General features: G+C 45.7%; 1 non-coding gene across 1 annotated transcript; it reads left to right on the top strand.

Moving 5' to 3' along the window:
• Window positions 1-1,709: 1,709 nt before the first annotated feature.
• On the top strand, window positions 1,710-1,862 carry LOC139014746 (5.8S ribosomal RNA). The gene has a single exon (XR_011472303.1). It is a non-coding gene; the product is annotated as a 5.8S ribosomal RNA (ribosomal RNA).
• Window positions 1,863-14,536: the final 12,674 nt, after the last annotated feature.

The following is a 14,536-nucleotide window of genomic DNA, read 5'->3' on the forward strand; positions in this document are numbered from 1 at the left end:
GCGATTTGTCTGGTTAATTCCGATAACGAACGAGACTCTGGCATGCTAACTAGTTACTCGACCCCCGAGTGGTCGGCGTCCCCCAACTTCTTAGAGGGACAAGTGGTGTTCAGCCACCCGAGATTGAGCAATAACCGGTTTGTGATGCCCTTAGATGTCCCGGCTGCACGGCTCTACACTGACTGGCTCAGTATGTGCATACCCTATGCTGGCAGGCACGGGTTACCTGTTGAACCCCATTTGTGATGGGGAATGGGGATTGCAATTATTCCCCATGAACGAGGAATTCCCAGTAAGTGCGGGTCATAAGCTTGCGTTGATCAAGTCCCTGCCCTTTGTACACACCGCCCGTTTCCACTACCGATTGGATGGTTTAGTGAAGCCCTCGGATGGGCCCGGCGGGGGTCGGCCCACGGCCCTGGTGGAGTGCTGAGAAGGCGGTGGAACCTGACTCTCTAGAGGAAGTAAAAGTTGTAACAAGGTTTCCATAGGTGAACCTGTGGAAGGATCATTATCGGAGAAGGGGGCGACTGAGCCTAAGTCCTTACGTGTTTGGTCAGTTGGGTCGCTGTCCTCTGGCTTAACCCCTGTGGTTTTTGAGGCCCAGGCCGGTTCAGGGCGGCGCCGGCTGCTGCTTGGCTCCCATAGGTCGTGAGAGAAGGAGCGAGCAGGGACTCGGAGGGGGCCTTGGGGTGCCCCCGTTGCCCATGCCCTCCACCTTGTGGTTCATTTTCGCCCTCACCCCCGGCCGCAAGAATACAAGGGCACGCATTGTGGGCGTTCCCCCCCAGGCTCGTCTCGGGAACGGGGCCATGGTGGCCCCTTCCCGCCGCCTGCCCTGGGCGAGGGTCATCCTGTCTTTCCCGTCAGGAGCACAACCATCTGCCCCGTGTCTCTCGTCCGCCATCCACCACCCGCAGTGCGGTCGGGTGTGCGCACTCGCGTTCAGGGTGTCCTGCCTCCCCCCGCCCCACAGGCCGCGCCCTGTGCCCCAGCCTGCACCCCGCTTCCTGTTGCAGCCCCTCACCCCAAGGTGGCGAGGGGCCTGGGCCAGGGGTGCGGGGACGGGACGCTGTGGTGGAGGGAGAGAAGGCGGGTTCGGCCCCGGGACACGTGTTGACATGTGTTGTGTGGGGTTTCCCGGGTTGGCGTCCGCCAGGTGGTGGAAACGACGGTGGTTGGTCGGCGCTGAAGGGGCGTTGGGGGGGATGATCCACATTGCCAGGTCAGCGGGCGGCCAAGTCATGGGCAGGCCCCGTCAGGGCTCTGTACCCACCTGTGTGCAGGTTGCGGAAACCATTGAGTTGAAGGGTCCAGGCATCCAGGGTGGAGGCGCACGTTGGAACTTGGTTCCCCACCCCGTTCGCTCCCCCCTTTCCAGGTACCTAGCATGTACGGGTGCGGAGGTTTAAAGACCCCTGGGGGTCGCCCGTCCGCCTTGGGTCGGGGGCTTTCAGCCCATGGGGAGGTTCAGGGGAAAGGTCCCCATGCCCTTTCCCCCCCTTTTCCCTCCCCTACTCCCGGGCCCCTTGGGGGCCATTGCTTCGGACCACCCCATGGTCATTCCTTCCCTACCTGCAGAGTCTGATCTTGTTTGTCTCGTTCTTAGACAGCTGCCTGAGGCGGCCCCGCCCCCCACCAGTGGGATGGGGGGTGGGGAAGAGAAGGTTGCCATGCCAGGGAGCGAAAACCAAAAACCAAAACGTTACGACTCTTAGCGGTGGATCACTTGGGACGTGCATCGATGAAGAACGCAGCTAGCTGCGAGAATTAATGTGAATTGCAGGACACATTGATTATCTACACTTTAAACGCACTTGCAGGCCAGGATTCCTACCGGGGCTATGCCTGTGTGAGCATCGCTTGCCAATCAAACGCGTCCCGGGGTGTCTTGCGTGGCTGGGGTTTCCTCGAAGGGCTGTTCCTTGGGCCCTGTGTCCACGGAAGTATAGATGACGGTGTCTGTGCTCCCCTTGAGAGAAGGGAGAGGCCCCGAAGCAATGGTTTTCTCTCTCAGGAGCTTCCTCGAGCCGCACGCGGCCAACGGGAAAAGAGAGTTGTGGTGGTGGGGCCCATTGTGGTGACAGTGTCCCCTTCCCCACTCCGGCTCTGCCTGGGTTGTGGCTCGAGCCAAGGCCGAGTCATGGGCGGGGTCGTGCCACGGGGACATGTGCCCTGGTGGTGCCACTCGGGACTCCACAGTGTTCTCCCCAGCCGAGCGCTCCACAACCTGGGCTGTGGCTGCGCCGTGTCATGCGTTGAAAGGCCCATGGGTGTGTGAGTGTGTCTGGGGTGGGTTCGTGTGCTTTGTGGGGCTACGGCGTCATCGTGGCCCATGCATCCACTTGCCCCACCCGGAGACCACCACCAAAATCACACCCCCTCTGCTGGCAAAAGGCCACCCCTTCTCCTGCCAGCTTGAGCTCCTGTCCGTGAGACACCCTCCTCGCCTCGCCCAGTCCTCAGGGTAAGGCAAGGCAGAGAGGGAGAGGCGGGACATATCGTGCATGGTGTCCCCCATGTGTGCAGGTAAGGGTTCCTCTCACCAGTCTCTTCTGGGGAAGCCGCTCTCTCCATGGCGTGTGTGCGCGTGCGCCCCTTCCTAGACATGACCTCAGATCAGACCTGGCGACACGATGAATTTAAGCATACTAGCAGAGGAAAAAAAACTAACCAGGATTCCCTCAGTAACAGTGAGTGAACAGGGAAGAGCACAGCGCAGAATCCCCGCCCAGCTGTGGGGTGCGGGAAATGTGGCATACAGAAGGGCCACTCCCCAGTGCTATTGTATCAATGTCATTTCTAAGGAGTTTTTTTTTTTTTTTAAACCAGGTCAGAAGGTCAAATCTTCAAAGTGCATGCAAGCTGCTCCTCCCCAGAGGTCCGGACTGTATTTTCAAGAGGATCTCGAGGAAGGCCTGCGGGGATGGTGCCTCCACATTCTGGAAGGTGTTCTGGACTCTGCCAAACAGGATGACATATTTTGCCTCCAGCCAGATGAACACGAAGTGGTTCTCATTGAACAGGATGGAGACTCTAGGGCGGCGACTGGCGAAGACAAAGATAGGTAAGTTAACAGTAATAGTTTCCATGCTATAGAAACACATGCTGCAGGTTGGGGCGGGGGAAATGTGGCACACAGAAGGCCCACTCCCCTGTGCTGCTGTATCAATGTCATTTCTAAGGAGGTTTTTTTTTTTTTTTAACTGATTTCTTGAACCCACGCCCTCACGCAGAACAGATGGAACAGGCTACTCCTCGCAGGGCCCTGCCAGCCATGGCCCTGGCTCTCCTCAGTCCCGTGTTCTTGCTGCTGCTGCTGCTGCTCCCAGATCATCTGCTCATCAATCAATTGGACCATGCTGGAGAGCTCGTTGAAGTTGTGGACGATCTCACCATCTGGCAGGTGGATTTGGCGCATGAGATGGATCTCTACCTTAGTGTTCATGCACTGTCCCGTGATGGGGGTGACCGTGGCATACTTCCTGCTCTTTTGGCTCCAGTAACTTGGCTGCCGCCACTTTGTTTCTTAAATATTATTGATTGATTTTTTAATAGAGTGGAAGGGAGAGGGATAGAAAATTAGAAACCTCAAAGATAGAGAAACCTCAATCAGCTGCCTTGCGCACCCCTGCTACTGGGGATGTGCCCACAACCAAGGTATATGCCCTTGACTGGAATCGAACCTGGGACCCTTCAGGCCGCAGGATGGTGCTCTGTCCACTGAGCCAAACCAGTTAGGGCGGCAGCCGCCATTTTTGAAACGGCAAAGGTCAATCCCTCTCTTTTATACTCTCCCTGCCACCACAAATCCAGCATGTTAACTTCCCCGTTTGGATAGCACAAAATGCAAGTACAAAACATTGTACATGTACACTTTTTACTATATGGAGGTGGATCAATACCTTTGTGTTTTTGGTGTGTGTGTGTGTGTGTGTGTGTGTGTGTGTGTGTGTGTTTTAAAATATATCTTTATTGATTTCAGAGAAGAAGGGAGAGGGAGAGAGCGATACAACATCCACAATGAGAGAGAATCACTGGTCAGCTGTATCCTGCAGACCCACACTGGGGATCTAGCCCACAACCCAGGCATGTACCCTAGACCCAAATCGAACCTGGGAGGCTTCGCGGTCCACAGGCTAACACTCTAAGCACTGAGCGAAACCTGTTAGGGCCATTTTGCTGTTGTTTAAAAAGGGAGAGGGAGACTGAGAGGGAGAAAATTGATTTTCCAATTGTTTATTCATGTGTCCCTTACTTTTTTTTTTTTTTAATATACAAAACTAGGAATGAGGGAATTTGTGGTCTCTACCATGGGAACTTGGGCTGTGACCTGACAGCATTGGGAAAAGGAAAGTGACTTGTTACCATGGCATTCACAAGTCCAAAGGCATGTGATCCTAGAGGCATAGAAAGACAATAGGCTCAGATACCAGTAAGTTCAAAGATGATCTCTCTGAGGGAAGAAACCCGGAACAGGGCATGACAACCCACTCACTATACCCTGCTTTCTACTTTAAAAAGTCTTTTTAATTTCAGAACATCCTGGTTGATCACTTTAGTTGTCTGAGTTTGCAAGGCCAGGCCTGGTTTCCGGGAGTGGGTCAGGTTGGCATGCGGACCCTTTTTATCCACAAAACAAAGCTTCTTATGTATTTATACCTTCCGTTTTATCTTATTGCATTACATTTCATTTTATTAAGCGATGTCTCCCCCAAAACATTCAATTCCAAAAACAAAAAACAAAAAAAGAGAAAATGAATACGCCCGTGTTGTCCCTGGGGTTCTCGCATCATTTAGGCTTTCAGTGGCAATGACGTTATAGTGACTCTGAGGTTACAATGGCTAAGAAATCACAATGGCTATGACGTTAAACTTGCAATGACTTAAATATGTCTGTGTCATTACGGTGCCTGTGACATTACAATTGCTGTGACATGATCGTGGCTATGACGATGCAATTCCTGTGGCATTGTAGTAGCTATGACATCACAATGGCTACGACATCACAGTTTCTATGACATCATAGTGGCTATGACGATCCAATGGCTATGACATCAAAATGGCTATGACGTTAAATTTGCAATGACTTAAATATGTCTGTGTCATTACGGTGCCTGTGACGTTACAATGGCTGTGACATGATCGTGGCTATGACGGTGCAATTCCTGTGGCATTGTAGTAGCTATGACTTTTCAATGGCTATGAAATTAAAGTGGATATGACGTCACAATGGCTACGTCATCACTATGGCTATGACTTGATAATGGCCATGACATCACAATTGCTACGAAGTCACACTTGATATGACATCACATTTATGGGATGTCACGACAGCGATGATGTTAAAATGGCTATGTCACAATTGCTACAACGTCACAATTCCTATGGCGTTGCAATGTCTGTGATATTATCATGACTATGACGTTATAAAAGCTATGACATTATAGTGGGTAGGACGTCCAAGTGGCTACGAATTTACAATGGCTCCGATGTTATGATGGCTACGACGTGACGATGGCTATATTGAAAATGGCTATCCCGACACAATGGCTATCATCTTACAAATATTATTACTTTCCAATGTCTATGACCTTACAAATGCTACGCCGTCTCAGTGGCTGTGACGTTATAGTGGCTATGAGGTTACAATGGCTATGATATCACAATGGGTACGAAGGCACAACGGTTATGGCACTAGAGTGGCTAGGCCATTACCATGGATCCGATGTTTCATTGGCTGTGACATTACAGTAGCTATGATATTGCAAGAGCCATGACTTTACAGTAGATATGATGTGCTAGTGGCAATGACATCACAAATGGTATGAAGTCACAACTGACAAGCCTTCACAATGACTATGATATCACAAGGGCTACGATGTTCCAATTGCTATGACGTCACAGTTGCTACGACGTCACCGTGGCTATGACAATACAGTGGGAATGACTTTACTATGTCTATTGCATTGTAGTGCCTAAGATATTACATTGGCTGTGACATTATAGTGGCCAGGACGTCACAGTTGCTGCAACGTCATGATGGCAATGACCTCGCAATTGCTATGAAGTCACAAAGGACATGACTTCACAATGACTAGTATATCACAAGGGCTATGATGTTACAGTGGCTATGATGTCACAATGGCTATGAGGACACAATGGCTATAACGGTACAATGTCTGTGATATCATTGTGACTATGACTTTACAAAGGCTATGACATTATTGTGGTTATGATGTCATCGTAGCTGTGACGTTACCATGGCTCTGATGTTTTCATGGCCATGATGACGATGGCTATGATGACAATGAGTATGCCGACACAATGGCTGGGATACTACAAATGCGATGACTTTACAATGTATATGATATTACAAAGGTCACGACGTTTCAATGGCTATGACATTCATGTGGCTATGAGGTTTCAATGGCTATGACGTCACAACGCCTATGACATAACAATGGCTATGACGTCACAATGGCTCTTACAGGACAGTGGAAATGACGATACTATCTCTATGACATTGTGCTGCCTATCACGTTACGATGGCTGTGACATTATAGTGGCTATGCCAACACAATGTCTATGGCATCGTGATGGTTATGAAGTCAACGGCAATGCCATAACAATGTCTATGAAACTACAGTGGCTTTGACCTTACTATATCTGATGTTATTGTCGCTGTGATGTCACAATGGCTATGCCATCACAATGGCTATGACATCACAGTTTCTATGACATCATAGTGGCTATGACGTTCCAATGGCTATGACATCAAAATGGCTATGACGTTCAATTTGCAATGACTTAAATATGTCTGTGTCATTACGGTGCCTGTGACGTTACAATGGCTGTGACATGATCGTGGCTTTGACGGTGCAATTCCTGTGGCATTGTAGTAGCTATGACTTTTCAATGGCTATGGAATTAAAGTGGATATGACGTCACAATGGCTACGTCATCACTATGGCTATGACTTGAAAATGGCCATGACATCACAATTGCTACGAAGTCACACTTGATATGACATCACATTTATGTGATGTCACGACAGCGATGATGTTATAATGGCTATGTCACAATTGCTACAACGTCACAATTCCTATGGCGTTGCAATGGCTGTGATATTATCATGACTATGACGTTATAAAAGCTATGACATTATAGTGGGTAGGACGTCCCAGTGGCTACGAATTTACAATGGCTCCGATGTTATGATGGCTACGACGTGACGATGGCTATATTGAAAATGGCTATCCCGACACAATGGCTATCATCTTACAAATATTATTACTTTCCAATGTCTATGACCTTACAAATGCTACGCCGTCTCAGTGGCTGTGACGTTATAGTGGCTATGAGGTTACAATGGCTATGATATCACAATGGGTACGAAGGCACAACGGTTATGGCACTAGAGTGGCTAGGCCATTACTATGGATCCGATGTTTCATTGGCTGTGACATTACAGTAGCTATGATATTGCAAGAGCCATGACTTTACAGTAGATATGATGTGCTAGTGGCAATGACATCACAAATGGTATGAAGTCACAACTGACAAGCCTTCACAATGACTATGATATCACAAGGGCTACGATGTTCCAATTGCTATGACGTCACAGTTGCTACGACGTCACCGTGGCTATGACAATACAGTGGGAATGACTTTACTATGTCTATTGCATTGTAGTGCCTAAGATATTACATTGGCTGTGACATTATAGTGGCCAGGACGTCACAGTTGCTGCAACGTCATGATGGCAATGACCTCGCAATTGCTATGAAGTCACAAAGGACATGACTTCACAATGACTATGATATCACAAGGGCTATGATGTTACAGTGGCTATGATGTCACAATGGCTATGAGGACACAATGGCTATAACGGTACAATGTCTGTGATATCATTGTGACTATGACTTTACAAAGGCTATGACATTATTGTGGTTATGATGTCATCGTAGCTGTGACGTTACCACGGCTCTGATGTTTTCATGGCCATGATGACGATGGCTATGATGACAATGAGTATGCCGACACAATGGCTGGGATACTACAAATGCGATGACTTTACAATGTATATGATATTACAAAAGTCAAGACGTTTCAATGGCTATGACATTAATGTGGCTATGAGGTTTCAATGGCTATGACGTCACAACGCCTATGACATAACAATGGCTATGACGTCACAATGGCTCTTACAGGACAGTGGAAATGACGATACTATCTCTATGACATTGTGGTGCCTATCACGTTACGATGGCTGTGACATTATAGTGGCTATGCCATCACAATGTCTATGGCATCGTGATGGTTATGAAGTCAACGGCAATGACATAACAATGTCTATGAAACTACAGTGGCTTTGACCTTACTATATCTGGTGTTATTGTCGCTGTGATGTCACAATGGCTATGCCATCACAATGGCTATGACATCACAGTTTCTATGACATCATAGTGGCTATGACGTTCCAATGGCTATGACATCAAAATGGCTATGACGTTCAATTTGCAATGACTTAAATATGTCTGTGTCATTACGGTGCCTGTGACGTTACAATGGCTGTGACATGATCGTGGCTTTGACGGTGCAATTCCTGTGGCATTGTAGTAGCTATGACTTTTCAATGGCTATGGAATTAAAGTGGATATGACGTCACAATGGCTACGTCATCACTATGGCTATGACTTGAAAATGGCCATGACATCACAATTGCTACGAAGTCACACTTGATATGACATCACATTTATGTGATGTCACGACAGCGATGATGTTATAATGGCTATGTCACAATTGCTACAACGTCACAATTCCTATGGCGTTGCAATGGCTGTGATATTATCATGACTATGACGTTATAAAAGCTATGACATTATAGTGGGTAGGACGTCCCAGTGGCTACGAATTTACAATGGCTCCGATTTATGCTGGCTACGACGTGACGATGGCTATATTGAAATTGGCTACGCCGACACAATGGCTATCATCTTACAAATATTATTACTTTCCAATGTCTATGACCTTACAAATGCTACGCCGTCTCAGTGGCTGTGACGTTATAGTGGCTATGAGGTTACAATGGCTATGATATCACAATGGGTACGAAGGCACAATGGTTATGGCACTAGAGTGGCTAGGCCATTACTATGGATCCGATGTTTCATTGGCTGTGACATTACAGTAGCTATGATATTGCAAGAGCCATGACTTTACAGTAGATATGATGTGCTAGTGGCTATGACATCACAAATGGTATGAAGTCACAAGTGACAAGCCTTCACAATGACTATGATATCACAAGGGCTACGATGTTCCAATTGCTATGACGTCACAATTGCTATGACGTCACAGTTGCTACGACGTCACAATGGCTATGACAATACAGTGGGAATGACTTTACTATATCTATTGCATTGTAGTGCCTAAGATATTACATTGGCTGGGACATTATAGTGGCCAGGACGTCACAGATGCTGCAACGTCATGATGGCAATGACCTCGCAATTGCTATGAAGTCACAAAGGACATGACTTCACAATGACTATGATATCACAAGGGCTATGATGTTACAGTGGCTATGATGTCACAATGGCTATGAGGACACAATGGCTATAACGGTACAATGTCTGTGATATCATTGTGACTATGACTTTACAAAGGCTATGACATTGTTGTGGTTATGATGTCATCGTAGCTATGACGTTACCACGGCTCTGATGTTTTCATGGCCATGATGACGATGGCTATGATGACAATGAGTATGCCGACACAATGGCTGGGATACTACAAATGCGATGACTTTACAATGTATATGATATTACAAAAGTCAAGACGTTTCAATGGCTATGACATTAATGTGGCTATGAGGTTTCAATGGCTATGACGTCACAACGCCTATGACATAACAATGGCTATGACGTCACAATGGCTCTTACAGGACAGTGGAAATGACGATACTATCTCTATGACATTGTGGTGCCTATCACGTTACGATGGCTGTGACATTAGAGTGGCTATGCCATCACAATGTCTATGGCATCGTGATGGTTATGAAGTCAACGGCAATGACATAACAATGTCTATGAAACTACAGTGGCTTTGACCTTACTATATCTGATGTTATTGTCGCTGTGATGTCACAATGGCTATGCCATCACAATGGCTATGACATCACAGTTTCTATGACATCATAGTGGCTATGACGTTCCAATGGCTATGACATCAAAATGGCTATGACGTTCAATTTGCAATGACTTAAATATGTCTGTGTCATTACGGTGCCTGTGACGTTACAATGGCTGTGACATGATCGTGGCTATGACGGTGCAATTCCTTTGGCATTGTAGTAGCTATGACTTTTCAATGGCTATGAAATTAAAGTGGATATGACGTCACAATGGCTACGTCATCACTATGGCTATGACTTGATAATGGCCATGACATCACAATTGCTACGAAGTCACACTTGATATGACATCACATTTATGTCATGTAACGACAGCGATGATGTTAAAATGGCTATGTCACAATTGCTACAACGTCACAATTCCTATGGCGTTGAAATGGCTGTGATATTATCATGACTATGACGTAATAAAATCTATGACATTACAGTGGGTAGGACGTCCCAGTGGCTACGAATTTACAATGGCTCCGATGTTATGATGGCTACAACGTGACGATGGCTATATTGAAAATGGCTACGCCGACACAATGGCTATCATCTTACAAATATTATTACTTTCCAATGTCTATGATCTTACAAATGCTACGCCGTCTCAGTGGCTGTGACGTTATAGTGGCTATGAGGTTACAATGGCTATGATATCACAATGGGTACGAAGGCACAATGGTTATGGCACTAGAGTGGCTAGGCCATTACTATGGATCCGATGTTTCATTGGCTGTGACATTACAGTAGCTATGATATTGCAAGAGCCATGACTTTACAGTAGATATGATGTGCTAGTGGCTATGACATCACAAATGGTATGAAGTCACAATTGACAAGCCTTCACAATGACTATGATATCACAAGGGCTACGATGTTCCAATTGCTATGACGTCACAATTGCTACGACGTCACCGTGGCTATGACAATACAGGGGGAATGACTTTACTATGTCTATTGCATTGTAGTGCCTAAGATATTACATTGGCTGGGACATTATAGTGGCCAGGACGTCACAGTTGCTGCAACGTCATGATGGCAATGACCTCGCAATTGCTATGAAGTCACAAATGACATGAATTCACAATGACTATGATATCACAAGGGCTATGATGTTACAGTGGCTATGATGTCACAATGGCTATGAGGACACAATGGCTATAACGGTACAATGTCTGTGATATCATTGTGACTATGACTTTACAAGGGCTATGACATTATTGTGGTTATGATGTCATCGTAGCTGTGACGTTACCACGGCTCTGATGTTTTCATGGCCATGATGACGATGGCTATGATGACAATGAGTATGCCGACACAATGGCTGGGATACTACAAATGCGATGACTTTACAATGTATATGATATTACAAAGGTCACGACGTTTCAATGGCTATGACATTAATGTGGCTATGAAGTTTCAATGGCTATGACGTCACAACGCCTATGACATAACAATGGCTATGACGTCACAATGGCTCTTACAGGACAGTGGAAATGACGATACTATCTCTATGACATTGTGGTGCCTATCACGTTACGATGGCTGTGACATTATAGTGGCTATGCCATCACAATGTCTATGGCATGGTGATGGTTATGAAGTCAACGGCAATGACATAACAATGTCTATGAAACTACAGTGGCTTTGACCTTACTATATCTGATGTTATTGTCGCTGTGATGTCACAATGGCTATGCCATCACAATGGCTATGACATCACAGTTTCTATGACATCATAGTGGCTATGACGTTCCAATGGCTATGATATCAAAATGGCTATGACGTTAAATTTGCAATGACTTAAATATGTCTGTGTCATTACGGTGCCTGTGACGTTACAATGGCTGTGACATGATCGTGGCTATGACGGTGCAATTCCTGTGGCATTGTAGTAGCTATGACTTTTCAATGGCTATGGAATTAAAGTGGATATGACGTCACAATGTCTACGTCATCACTATGGCTATGACTTGATAATGGCCATGACATCACAATTGCTACGAAGTCACACTTGATATGACATCACATTTATGTGATGTCACGACAGCGATGATGTTATAATGGCTATGTCACAATTGCTACAACGTCACAATTCCTATGGCGTTGCAATGGCTGTGATATTATCATGACTATGACGTTATAAAAGCTATGACATTATAGTGGGTAGGACGTCCCAGTGGCTACGAATTTACAATGGCTCCGATTTATGCTGGCTACGACGTGACGATGGCTATATTGAAATTGGCTACGCCGACACAATGGCTATCATCTTACAAATATTATTACTTTCCAATGTCTATGACCTTACAAATGCTACGCCGTCTCAGTTGCTGTGACGTTATAGTGGCTATGAGGTTACAATGGCTATGATATCACAATGGGTACGAAGGCACAATGATTATGGCACTAGAGTGGCTAGGCCATTACCATGGATCCGATGTTTCATTGGCTGTGACATTACAGTAGCTATGATATTGCAAGAGCCATGACTTTACAGTAGATATGATGTGCTAGTGGCTATGACATCACAAATGGTATGAAGTCACAATTGACAAGCCTTCACAATGACTATGATATCACAAGGGCTACGATGTTCCAATTGCTATGACGTCACAATTGCTATGACGTCACAATTGCTACGACGTCACAATGGCTATGACAATACAGTGGGAATGACTTGACTATATCTATTGCATTATAGTGCCTAAGATATTACATTGGCTGGGACATTATAGTGGCCAGGACGTCACAGTTGCTGCAACGTCATGATGGCAATGAACTCGCAATTGCTATGAAGTCACAAAGGACATGACTTCACAATGACTATGATATCACAAGGGCTATGATGTTACAGTGGCTATGATGTCACAATGGCTATGAGGACACAATGGCTATAACGGTACAATGTCTGTGATATCATTGTGACTATGACTTTACAAAGGCTATGACATTATTGTGGTTATGATGTCATCGTAGCTGTGACGTTACCACGGCTCTGATGTTTTCATGGCCATGATGACGATGGCTATGATGACAATGAGTATGCCGACACAATGGCTGGGATACTACAAATGCGATGACTTTACAATGTATATGATATTACAAAGGTCACGACGTTTCAATGGCTATGACATTGTTGTGGCTATGAGGTTTCAATGGCTATGACGTCACAACGCCTATGACATAACAATGGCTATGACGTCACAATGGCTCTTACAGGACAGTGGAAATGACGATACTATCTCTATGACATTGTGGTGCCTATCACGTTACGATGGCTGTGACATTATAGTGGCTATGCCATCACAATGTCTATGGCATCGTGATGGTTATGAAGTCAACGGCAATGCCATAACAATGTCTATGAAACCTCAGTGGCTTTGACCTTACTATATCTGATATTATAGTCGCTGTGATGTCACAATGGCTATGCCATCACAATGGCTATGACATCACAGTTTCTATGACATCATAGTGGCTATGACGTTCCAATGGCTATGACATCAAATGGCTATGACATTAAATTTGCAATGACTTAAATATGTCTGTGTCAGTACGGTGCCTGTGACGTTACAATGGCTGTGACATGATCGTGGCTATGACGGTGCAATTCCTGTGGCATTGTAGTAGCTATGACTTTTCAATGGCTATGAAATTAAAGTGGATATGACGTCACAATGGCTACGTCATCACTATGGCTATGACTTGATAATGGCCATGACATCACATTTGCTCAAAGTCAAACTTGATGTGACATCACATTTATGTGATGTCACAACAGCGATGATGTTAAAATGGCTATGTCACAATTGCTACAACGTCACAATTCCTATGGCGTTGCAATGTCTGTGATATTATCATGACTATGACGTTATAAAAGCTATGACATTATAGTGGGTAGGACGTCCCAGTGGCTACGAATTTACAATGGCTCTGATGTTATGATGGCTACGACGTGACGATGGCTATATTGAAAATGGCTACGCCGACACAATGGCTATCATCTTACAAATATTATTACTTTCCAATGTCTATGAACTTACAAAGGCTACGCCGTCTCAGTGGCTGTGACGTTATAGTGGCTATGAGGTTACAATGGCTATGATATCACAATGGGTACGAAGGCACAACGGTTATGGCACTAGTGTGGCAAGGCCATTACCATGGATCCGATGTTTCATTGGCTGTGACATTACAGTAGCTATGATATTGCAAGAGCCATGACTTTACAGTAGATATGATGTGCTAGTGGCTATGACATCACAAATCGTATGAAGTCACAACTGACAAGCCTTCACAATGACTATGATATCACAAGGGCTACGATGTTCCAATTGCTATGACGTCACA

Source organism: Myotis yumanensis, unplaced genomic scaffold (assembly GCF_028538775.1).
Source record: "Myotis yumanensis isolate MYYU_CA2020_CCGP unplaced genomic scaffold, mMyoYum1.0.hap1 SCAF_7, whole genome shotgun sequence".
Classification (NCBI taxonomy): domain Eukaryota; kingdom Metazoa; phylum Chordata; class Mammalia; order Chiroptera; family Vespertilionidae; genus Myotis; species Myotis yumanensis.